We start from the raw sequence: 12701 nt of genomic DNA on the forward strand, positions 1-12701 counted from the left end.
TTCTAGGTTGGTCCTAATAATACTATCTCCATTAATTTTTAACAATGTAATTTAAAAATCTTGTCAACGAGCTTCCTGGACCCATCCCAGGGACCCTAAGAGCAATATAAATTGGTAAGAAATATTGGAGGAGTTCCCAGTTTTTCTATTATTGATTTTTAGAACATTCAGTTTAAGTAAATACTTTGAAAACTGACCTCAATGACTTTCTGAGGATAAGAGGGAGTAAGAAGGTAGCTGAGGCAACATGCACAGAATCTGTTTCACACAGTGTAGGTTCTGATGAGAGCCTTTATGGCACCTGGGAATCTGTGGGCTGCATCTCTTATATTTTCTTCAACTAGGTTATGGTTTTCCCTTTCCTGCTTTTGAAATCCTTCCCAAAGTATATGGCACTTTTATAATATAACTTTTTCAGGCAGACTAGAGGGAGGCTGCGTTCCTTGTTGCTCCATAACGCCGCATTCAAGCAGAGGATATCTGTTTCTCGGTGAGGCAGTTTTTGCTGCTTATCGATCCCCTGGTGTTTACCCCATTTGTCTGCTGTGATGATCTGCAATCTGCCAGCATATCGACGCCTTTTTTGAGAGCAGATTGCTCACTGTCAGGCGTCTATCATCGCCATTTGCCTGCCTCTTGCCTGTCCATCGCCTGCCTTACCCCTATCCATCACCCAATGCTCGAGGTTCACCTCCTGATCTTCCGACAACTGCCAGCAGACAGACTGCAGACCGCCAGTGGAGCACCAGCTGCCTGCTGCCGTCTGGAAGTTCACTGTGACAGTACCTACAGGTTTGATTACACGTAGCTGCCGCCATTTTGAGACAACAGCCAGGCCCCGTAGGACCCCTGGCTGGACTGACTGAGCCCTATCTCCAGGATCCCTCAGCTCGACCGACCACTCCCTGCCTCTGGGGCCCTCACATCAACTGACTGCTCCCTGCTGCCAGAACCCCCAGACCAACTGACTGAGCCCTATCACCGGGAACCCAGACCAACTTATTGCACCCGGTCCCCAGGATCCCACAACTACACAAATCACACTGGACCCCCAGGACCCCTGCTGGACCAACTGCATCCCGTCTCCAGGACCTCCAGCTGACCATGTCCACCCCTGAGCTGCAGTTCCCCATTTGCCAACACATTTGGAAGCCAGAGCGGCCATCTTGGATAATCCTGGAAGCCTTAGCTCCGATCTTCGGGCGGGGCAAATCCCATCCTGAGATGCCTGCTGGAGGCTTGAAGCTCATTGTCAGGTACCTCTCATGCATCAGGCTACTGAAAACTGGGAGGTTTCATTAGTATATGACTGTTATACAATAGATTTTCTTTTTTCTCCTTTTAAAAAAAAATTGTTTTTATTTCTTTACTTTCTTGCTTTCTTTTCCTTTTGTTTACCTGTTCCCTCAGAGTCTCTTTCTCCCTTTTTTGCATGCTAACATCCGATTTCTTTTGATTACACTCTCACCCTTTCTATTTTCTAGAACTTCTGTATATTCTTTTCTTATCCCATTAACAGCCATATTCTTCATCCCTCTGCATCCTCTTTGTCCTCCATTAGAAACTGCAGACCTTACTGCAAACCTGTTTGATTTACCAAAGATAAAATTTGAACTCATTTTGTTTATTATGACAATTTTGTTATTGTCCCCATAGGGGTTATTTGGTCTAGGATTGCATAGTGTCTGATTTGGGCACTGCTAATATTGATCTCCCCTTAAAGAAAGGGTTTTGGAAACCTATAGGGCCACTATAAGCCTATAGGGGGAAATCTGCAATACCCCAGATCTGCACTGCTAGAGGGGAAGATACATGAACAACATGAAAAAACAAGGGAAGAAATGATCCAAACAAATCTAGATTCTATAGTAATAGAATCCAATGACAGTATGTTAGAAGAAATGTCCGAAAAGGACTTCAGATTATACATGATTAAGATGATTCACGAAGCAAAGGATGACATAAGAGAGCAAATGCAGGCAATGAATGATAATACCAATAAGCTGAAAGAGCACCTGCAGGAAGCAAAAGACCATTTCAAAAAAGAGATAGAGATTCTCAAAAAAAAACTAAATGGAAATCCTCGAAATGAAGGAGACAATAAACCAAATAAAAAACTCAATGGGAAGCATCACCAACAGACTAGACCACTTGGAAGACAGAACCTCAGACAATGAAGACAAAATATTTAATCTTGAATATAAAGTCGCCCAAACAGAGAAGATGGTAAGAAATCATGAACAGAATCTCCAAGAACTATGGGACATCATGGGAAGACCAAATTTAAGAATTATTGGGATTGAGGAAGGCACAGAGATACAAACCAAAGGAATGAACAACCTATTCAATGAAATAATATCAGAAAATTTCCCAAACCTGAAGAATGAAATGGAAAATCAAATATAAGAGGTTTACAGAACACCAAATGCACAGAATCACAACATATCCACACCAAGGCACATTATAATGAAAATGCCTAACATTCAAAATAAAGATAGGATTTTGAAGACCGCGAGAGAAAAGCATCAGATTACATATAGGGGGAGACAATACAGATAGCAGCTGACTTCTCAACCCAGACTCTAAAAGCTAGAAGGGTCTGAACCAACATATTTCAAGCTCTGAAAGAACATGGTTGCCAACCAAGAATCCTATACTCAGCAAAACTAACCTTCAGATTTGAAGATGAAATGAAATCCTTCCATGATAAACAAAAGTTAAAAGAATTTACAAATAGAAAGCCTGCACTACAGAATGTTCTCAACAAAATATTCCATGAGGAGGAAATGAAAAACAACAATGGAAGTCAGCAAAGGGAGGAACTACCTTAGAGAAAAACCACTCAAAGGAGAAACCAAGCCGACTTAAAAACCAAAAATAAGCCAACTGACTGGGAATACAAATCATTTCTCAATAATAACCCTGAACATTAATGGCCTAAACTACTAAATCAAAAGACATAGACTGGCAGAATGGATTAAAAAGAAAGACCCAACAATATGCTGCCTGCAAGAGACTCATCTCATAGAAAAAGACATCCACAGACTAAAGGTGAAAGGATGGGAAAAAACCTACCATGCACATGGACTCAGTAAAAAAGTGGGGGTTTCCATCCTTATATCAGATAAAGAGGACTTCAAGCCAAAGTTAGTCAGAAGGCATAAAGAAGGACATTTCATACTGCTTAAGGGAACCATAAATCAGGAAGACATAACAATAGTAAATATTTATGCCCCAAACAATGGTGCATCCCTGTACATCAAACAAATCCTTCTCAATTTCAAGAATCACATAGACCACAACACAATAATTCTGGGCGACTTTAACACACTGCTGTCACCACTAGACAGATCTTCCAAACAAAATCCAACCAAAGAAACCATAGAACTCAATAACACAATCAATAACCTAGACTTAATAGACATATATAGAACATTCCATCTATCAACGAGCGGATAACTTTCTTCTCAGCAGCACATGGAATCTTCTCGAAAATAGACCATGTGTTATGCCACAAAGCAGCCCTTAGGAAATGCAAAAAAATAGAGATACTGCCTTGTGTTCTATCAGATCATAATGGAATGAGAGTAGAAATCAATGACAAAATAAAAAAAGGAAATTACTCCAAGACTTGGAGACTAAATAATATACTATTGAATGAAACATGCATAACAAAAAATATCAGGGAGGAGATTAAAAAATTCTTAGAGGTCAATGAGAATGACGATACAAAATATCAAAATCTCTGGGACACTATGAAAGCGGTACTAAGAGGAAAATTCATTGCATGGAGCGCATTCCAGAAAAGAATGAAGAGTCAACAATTAAATGACCTAACATTACAGCTCAAAGCCCTAGAAAAAGAAGAACAGAATAACAGCAAAAGTAGTAGAAGACAGGAAATAATTAAAATCAGTGCTAAAATCAATGAAATTGAAACAAAAGAAACTATTCAAAAAATTGACATAACAAAAAGTTGGTTCTTTGAGAAAGTAAACAAAATAGATAAACCCTTAGCCACACTAACAAAGAGAAGGAGAGAGAAGACTCAAATTACTAAAATACATGATGCAAAAGGAAATATCACGACAGACACTACTGAGATACAGAACATAATGAGAAGCTACTTTGAAAATCTGTATTCCAACAAATTAGAAAGTACCGAAGACATTGACAAATTTCTAGAGACATATGCTCCGCCCAAACTGAACAAGGAGGACATACACGATTTAAACAGATCAATATCAAGCAATGAAATAGAAGAAGCCATTAAAAATCTACCATCCAAGAAAAGCCCAGGACCAGGCGGATTCTCAGCTGAGTTCTACAAGACCTTCACAGAAGAACTCATTCCAATACTTCTCAAAGTATTCCAGGAAATAGAAAAGGAGGGTACCCTACCGAACTCATTCTATGAAGCTAATATCACCCTCATACCCAAACCAGGAAAAGACACATCAAGGAAAGAAAATTTTAGACCAATATCCTTAATGAATATAGATGCAAAGATCCTTAACAAAATATTGGCAAACCATATCCAAAAACATATTAAGAAAATTGTGCACCACGATCAAGTGGGGTTCATTCCTGGAATGCAAGGATGGTTCAATATTTGTAAATCAATAAACGTAATCCATCATGTCAATAGACTTAAGGATCAGAATCATATGGTTATTTCAATTGACGCAGAAAAAGCATTTGACAAAATACAACACCCCTTCATGCTCAACACACTAGAAAAAATAGGGATAGTAGGAACATACCTGAACATTGTAAAGGCTATTTATGCTAAGCCCATGGCCAACATCATTCTTAATGGAGAAAAACTGAAACCATTCCCTTTAATAATGGGAACAAGACAGGGATGTCCTCTTTCACCACTTCTATTCAACATTGTCCTCAAAACTCTAGCCAGAGCAATTAGGCAGACTAAAGAAATTAAAGGGATACGAATAGGAAAAGAGGAACTTAAGCTGTCACTATTTGCGGCTGACGTGATTCTACATTTAGAGGATCCAAAAACCTCCTCCAGAAAACTTCTAGACCTCATCAATGAATTCAGCAAAATAGCAGGCTATAAAATCAACACACATAAATCTACAGCATTTTTATACGCAAGCTGAAATGGAAACAGCTGAAAGGGAAATGAGGAAAACAACTCCATTTGCAATAGCTTCAAAAAAAATAAAATACTTGGGCATCAATCTAACCAAAGAGGTAAAAGAGCTCTACAATGAAAACTACAAAACACTGAAGAAAGAAATTAAGGAAGACCTTAGAGGATGGAAAGATCTCCCATGTTCTTGGATAGGAAGAATTAATATTGTCAAAATGGCCATACTACCAAAAGTGCTATACAGATTCAATGCAATTTCAATTAAAATCCCAATGATGTACCTCACAGAAATAGAGCAAGCAATCATGAAATTCATCTGGAAGAATAAGAAACCCAGAATAGCTAAAGCAATCCTTAGCAGGAAGAATGAAACAGGTGGTATTGCAATACCAGAACTTCAACTATACTACAAAGCAATAGTAACAAAAACAGCATGGTATTGGCACCAAAATAGAAAGGTAGATCAATGGTACAGAATAGAGGACACGGACACAAACCCAAATAAATACAATTTTCTAATACTAGACAAAGGTGCCAAAAATATGCAATGGAAAAAAGATAGCCTCTTCAACAAATGGTGCTGGGAAAACTGGAAATCCACATGCAACAGAAAGAAATTAAACCCCTATTTCTCACCCTGCGCAAAACTCAACTCACAATGGATCAAGGACCTTGAAGTCAGACCAGAGACCCTGCATCTTATAGAAGAAAAAGTAGGTCCACATCTTCACCTTGTTGGCTTAGGATCAGACTTCCTTAACAGGACTCCCATAGCACAAGAAATAAAAGCAACGATCAATAACTGGGATAGATTCAAACTAAATAGCTTTTTCTCAGCAAAGGAAACTATCAGCAATGTGAAGAGAGAGCCTACGGAGTGGGAGAATATCTTTTCCACTCATACTTCAGATAGAGCACTAATTTCCAGGATATATAAAGAACTCAAAAAACTCTAGACCAAGAATACAAACAACCCAATCAACAAATGGGCTAAGGAAATGAACAGACACTTCACAGAAGAAGATGTGCAAGCAATCAACCAACATATGAAAAAATATTCAACCTCTTTAGTAATAAGTGAAATGCAAATCAAAACTACACTAAGATTCCATCTCACCCCATTTAGAATGGCGATTATCAAGAATACAAGCAACAATAGGTGTAGGAGAGGATATGGGGAAAAAGGTACACTCATACATTGCTGGTGGGACTGCAAATTAGTGCAGCCACTCTGGAAAGCAGTGTGGAGATTCCTTAGAAAACTTGGAATGGACCTACCATTTGACCCAGCTATCCCACTCCTCGGCCTATACCCAAAGGACTTAAAATCAGCATGCTACAGAGATACAACCACATCAATGTTCATAGAGGCTCAATTCACAATAGCCAGACTATGGAACCAATCTAGATGCCCTTCAATTGATGAATGGATAAAGAAACTGTGGTATATATATACAATGGAGTATTACTCAGCTATAAAGAATAATAAAATTATGGCATTTGCAGCAAATGGATGAAATTGGAGAATATCATGTTAAGTGAGATAAGCCAATCTCAAAAATCCAAAAGAAGAAAGATCTCACTGATAAGCGGATGATGACAATGGGGGGTGGAAGGGGGACAAGAATGGAGGAAGGAGGGACTGTATAGAGGGAGAAGAGAGGTGGGAAGTGTGGGGGGGAAGGAAAAAAATAACGGAATGAATCAAACATCATTACTCTATGTAAATATATGAACATGCAAATGGTATGCTGTTACTCCATGTACAAACTGAAACAACATGTATCCCATTAGTTTACAATAAAAATAAATTTAAAAAAAAAGAATAATAAAATTATGGCATTGCAAGCAAATGGATGAAATTGAAGAATATCATGTTAAGTGAGATAAGCCAATCTCAAAAATCCAAAAGACAAATGATCTCACTGATAAGTGGATGATGACACTTAATGAGGGTTGGGAGGGGGACAAGAATGGAGGAAGGAGGGACTGTATAGAGGGAAAAGAGAGGTGGGAGGGGTGGGGGGAAGGAAAAAATAATGGAATGAATCAAACATCATTACTCTATGTAAATATATGAATATGCAAATGATATGCTGTTACTCCATGTACAAACTGAAACAACATGTATCCCATTTGTTTGCAATAAAAATAAATTTTAAAAAAATATAACTTTTTCAGAAACATGAAACCCATTGTTCAAATAATATGAACAGTTATCCCTCTTTATTAGATTCTCCCACTAACCAGCCAATGAACCAGACAACTTGAGCATCCCCTAGACCTTTATTGAGCACCTGCCATATTTTAGCTACTGGGCCAACATTGTCAGAACACATTTTTTTTTTTCTGGTGATCCTCATAGGCACCCTATGCAATAGGCAATGTTATTATCCCTTTGATTTTTAAAATAATCTAGAACTCCATGGAACTATACATATTCCTATTTTAATTATAGTTTCATATAATATTGATTTAAAAGTTTAGCTAATTTTCAGTTGCATAACCTCAAATAGGCAGAATTAACTGGCAAATTGGGAACCCTTACTTCCTATACAATTTTCACTAAACATTAGAAAAGAATATTGAAAAGTATTATTCATTTAAAATATTGTGGCTTTTCCAATCATGAAATTCATTTGGAAAAATAAGAGACCCAGAATAGCCAAAGCAATCCTTAGCAATAAGAGTGAATAAGGAGGTATCACAATACCAGACTATAAACTATACTACAGAGTTATAGTAACAAAAACAGCCTCATACTGGTAACAAAATAGACATGTAGACCAATGGTACAGAATAGAGGACACAGAGAAAAATCCACATTAATATAGTTATCACATACTAGAAAAAGGCACCAAAAACATACATTGCAGAAAAGATAGCCTCTTCAACAAGTGGTGCTTGGAAAAACTGGAGCTCCATATGTAACAAAATGAAATCAAATCCCTGTCTCTCACCCTGCACAAAACTCAACTAAAAGTGGATCAAAGACCTAGGAATTAGAGCAGAGACTCTATACCTAATAGAAGAAGTCTTCATCATGTTGGCTTAGGACCTGATTTCCTTGACAAGACTCCTAAAGCACAAGAAATAAAATTAAGAATCAATAAATGGGATGAATTCAAACTAAAAAGCTTCTTCCCAGCAAAGGAAATAATCAATAACATGAAGAGAGAGCCTACGGAGTGGGAAAATATCTTTACCACACACACATCAGATAAAGCACTAATCTCCAGAATATTTAAAGTACTAAAAAAACTCAACACCAAGAAAACAAATAACCCAATCAATAAATGGTTTTAGGAACTGAACAGATACTTCACAGAAGATGATAAACAATTGATCAACAAATAAAGGAAAAAGTGTTCAACATCTCCAGCAATTAGAAAAATGCAAATCAAAACTACTCTAAAATTTCATCTCACTCCAATCGGAATGGCAATTATCAAGAATACAAGCAATACTAAGTGTTGGTGAGGATGTGGGGAAAAAGGTACACTCATACATTGCTGGTGGGGTTGCAAATTGGTGCAACCACTCTGGGAAGCAGTATAGAGATTCCTTAAAAAACTTGGAATGGAAACACCATTTGACCCAGCTATCCAACTCCTTGATCTATACCCAAAGAACTTAAGATAAGCATACTACATTGATGCAGCCACATTGATGTTTATAGCAGCTCAATTTACCATAGCTAAACTGTGGAACCAACCTAGATGCCCTTCAATAGATGAATGGAAAAAGAAACTGTGATATATATATATATATATATATATATATATACGCACACACACACACACAATGGAATATTATTCAGTCATAATAAGAATAAAATTATGGCATTTACTGGTAAATGGATGGGAGATAAAGAATATGAAGCTAGGCAAAGTAAGACAATCCCTAAAAAACAAAGGCCAAGTGTTTTCTCTGATAAGTGGATGCTGATGCATAATGGGATTGGGTAAGAAAAGAATGAAGGAACTTTTAATTGAGCAGAGGGGAGTGGTGGGGAGGGAGTATGGGGGGAAAGTGGAATGAAATGGACATTATTACTCTATGTAGTTGATGATTGCATGAATGGTTTGATTGTATTGCATACAACCAGAGAAATGAAAATTTGTGCTCCGTGTACAATGAGTCAAAATGCATTCTGCTGTCATGTATAACTAATTGGAACAAATAAAATAAAAAAAATATTGTGACTTTTCCAGATCATTATTCATATGGTAAATAATTGACTATAGAAAACTATTATCTAGATATCATTGGAAATATTTTTAAATTTAGAAATACCTATGAATGAGGTGAAGGAGTTTTCATTTATGAATTTTAACAACCTGCTATAAAACTGATAATAAAGAGTAGACTCAGCTCCTTCACTATTTTATTTAGTTAAAATTAGAACACATGGATTCCTTATTTTAAAAAAGTTTTCATACAAATAAGGTCTTTTTTTTACCAGAATTCTTTACTGTTTTTAACTTTATAAAGGATTTAGTTTTCATAATTTATATCTACTACCTCTCAGGCATTATATGATATAACTTAACAGTTGGGATAATGACCACTGTAGGATTTGGGTAAGGAAATTCAGACAGAAGATGGAAGGCCACTTGAGGGAAAGTACCTGGAATGCAAGAAAACTCTACAACTAAGTGTAGCTTTCAGGCGACTTAGGAAAGCCAGAGAGGGATCCTGAAGTCATACCTTGCCCATTTGCAGAACTGCTAATGAACATTAATTGTATAAATGAAAGATGGCATCTTGGAATAAGTCAATCAAAGGAATATAGGTAAATCAATTGAAATAAGTGGCATCCCCTAGTGTCCTTGTCTTGATTCATCCACTCATAAAAAATTCATCTTTTAATACACTAGGTATTTATGTATCTTGTTTTATGTTCTTATTGCTTCCCACAACCCTTCTCCATATAAACCTAATAAAGCAGGTCTTTTTTTATTTTAATGTTTTTATTCTTTCTAATTAATTATACATGGCAGTAGAATGTATCTATGCATTTTTACAAATTGTACATAAAAGGAGTATAATTTCTAATTTTTCTGATTGTACATATTTTAGGATCACATCTGTCATTCAGTCATATATGTACGTGAGATAATAATGTCTTGTTTCTGTTCACTGATACTCATGTCAAGACCTTGAACAGTGCTTGGGGAAGGCAGGCCCAGAGACCCAGGCCCAGTATAGCACTGCTGTGTAAGACTTCTGTGCCCAGGAGTCCAGCCCAGAGAACAAGACCTAGAGCAGACTGGCTCCAGCCCACAGTCTAGCCCACAGTCTAGCCCCCGTGCTTTGGTTGACCATCTGTCAACATGTGGGGGTTCCTCTGCCCACTAGCAGGGATTATACCACACTTGGAGGTCATCACCCCTAGAGGGGCAGCACCCTTCTTGGGTCACTGAATTATCAAGTTCCTCCCAGACATCGGACTACTGAAGACTAGGAGGTTTGAACAGTACTGTATAGTTTTATTGTAGATTTTTTTATTAGTAGTAATATTACAATTATTCCTATTATATCTACTATTATTCCTACTTTTCTTTTTTTAAGAAACTGGTGTTTATTTTCTATAACCTTATTTCCATTTTGTTTAATAAGTGTTTATAGAACAGCTCAAGACTACTCAGTGGTTGTTCCTGCCCACTCAGTAGCCTGAGCAGTGGGAGCTGCAGACCAGTATTCTGTGGCCAGTCTTCAGTAGGGAACTGCTGGATAGGCACAGAGGGCACCTGCACTCCTGCAGACCCATCTGCAACCTCAGGTTGAGTAGCAGTGAACTCAGGAGCTGGAGCAGTCCATTCACCCTGAAATTTCTCCTTGGTCACAGCTTTTTCAGCAGCAGCCTGCTCTTCCTTTTCAATCTCTTCAGGATCTCTGTAGAAGTAGAGATCAGGCATGACCTCCCACGGGTGTTCATGGGAAATGGTGCCATGCATGTGCAGAACTCCTTGGGCCAGCATCCCCCACATCAGACCCACAGAATGAGCTCCCTTATTGTTGCATGGAATGGCAATGTCCACATAGTGCAGAAGAGAGTCCGTGTTACCCAGAGCAACGTTGAGCAGATTGACATAAGATGCTTCTGTAAGCTGGTGGTCAGCCCTGGGGTCAGTAACCACCAGAAGATGTAGCTCCCAGAAGGCTGCCTGGATCTGGTTAGTGAAGGTTCCCGGAGCAAAGCGGTCAGCAGTAGGAGTGGCTCTGGTGGCAGGAGCCAACTTCAGCATAGCCCACTGGCCAGTATTCCTAGAGGATATGACACTGACATCGTCAGGGTTCTCGATGGCAACAATGGCACGAGCTGCCAGCAGAAGCTTCTCCTGGGTTCTCTTCAGATTTATGATGTAGACGCCATCACTTTTCCTTTTGTAGATACATTTTTCCATCTGGAAATCAAGGTCAGTGTCACCTAAGTGGGTTCCTGCTCCTAGGAATTTAAGGACATCCTCTTCCTTCATTTGCAGGACATCAAGGACTCTGGACATTGTGCCAGTTTCCCTTTAAGTTACGACGGGAATCAAGAACAATGTCGTATGGATCCCTCCCTGGGTAGCGCAGAAAGGCCCTACTTTTCTTTTCTCTTATTAACATTTTTCTCATCCTCTCTATTTTCCTCTTATTTTTCTCCTTGTAGACTCTTTCTCCCTTTTCACATGCTAACAATTTCTTTTAATTGCACTTTCACTACTCCTATGACATAATACCTCTAGAGACACACTTCTTACCTCATTAACATTATATCCTACACCCCTCCCCATCTTCTTTGTCCACCATTAGAAATTGTGGTCCTTATTCCAAATCTGTTGGCTAAGCTGTAGATAATAATGGAACTCATAATCTCTGTTTATTAAGACAATATGGTTAATATCTTAAAGGGGACTATTTGAGTTAAGGATGCATATTGTTTGTATGGTGTGCTGCTAATTTTGATCTCTCACTTCAAGGTGAGGTATTGAAAATCTGCAGGGACATATAAGTCTTGAGGGGGGAAACTGCAATACCTCAGACTTGCATTCTTAGAGGGGAAGATACATGAACAAAATGAGAAAACAAGGGAAGAAAGTGTCCCAAACAAGCCTAGATGCTACATCAATAAAATCCAATGACAGCATAGCAGAAGAAATGTCTGAAAGGGAGTTCAGAATTCATGTAATTAAAATAATCAGAGAAGTAAACTATGAGATAAGAAAGCCAATGCAGGCATTGAATGATCACACCAATCAACAGTTAAAAGAGCAAATGCAGGAAACAAAAGATCATTTCAATAAAGAGACAGAGATTCTGAAAAAAGAAAAAAAACAAACAAAAATCTTTGAAATGAAGGAAACAATAAACCAAATTAAAAATTCCATAGAAAGCATAATCAATAGGTTAGAATACCTTAAAGACAGAACCTCAGACATTGAAGACAAAATACTTAATCTGAAAACAAAGTTGGCCAAACAGAGAAGATGGAAAGAAATCATGAACAGAACCTCCAAGAATTATGCGATATCATGAAAAGACCAAATTTAATAATTATTGGGATTGAGGAAGGCATAGAGATACAATACAAATCAAA

General features: G+C 37.9%; 1 protein-coding gene and 1 pseudogene across 2 annotated transcripts in view; both read right to left on the reverse strand.

Moving 5' to 3' along the window:
* The window catches only part of ADGRB3 (adhesion G protein-coupled receptor B3), a 684429-nt gene that overhangs the window by 257021 nt on the left and 414707 nt on the right, over nucleotides 1–12701 (reverse strand).
* LOC306666633 (small ribosomal subunit protein uS2B-like) lies at nucleotides 10745–11640 on the reverse strand (annotated as a pseudogene). The gene has a single exon. The product of its transcript is annotated as a small ribosomal subunit protein uS2B-like (transcript).

The sequence above is a fragment of the Sciurus vulgaris genome, assembly GCF_902686455.1.
Source record: "Sciurus vulgaris genome assembly, chromosome: 7".
NCBI classification, from domain to species: Eukaryota; Metazoa; Chordata; class Mammalia; order Rodentia; family Sciuridae; genus Sciurus; species Sciurus vulgaris.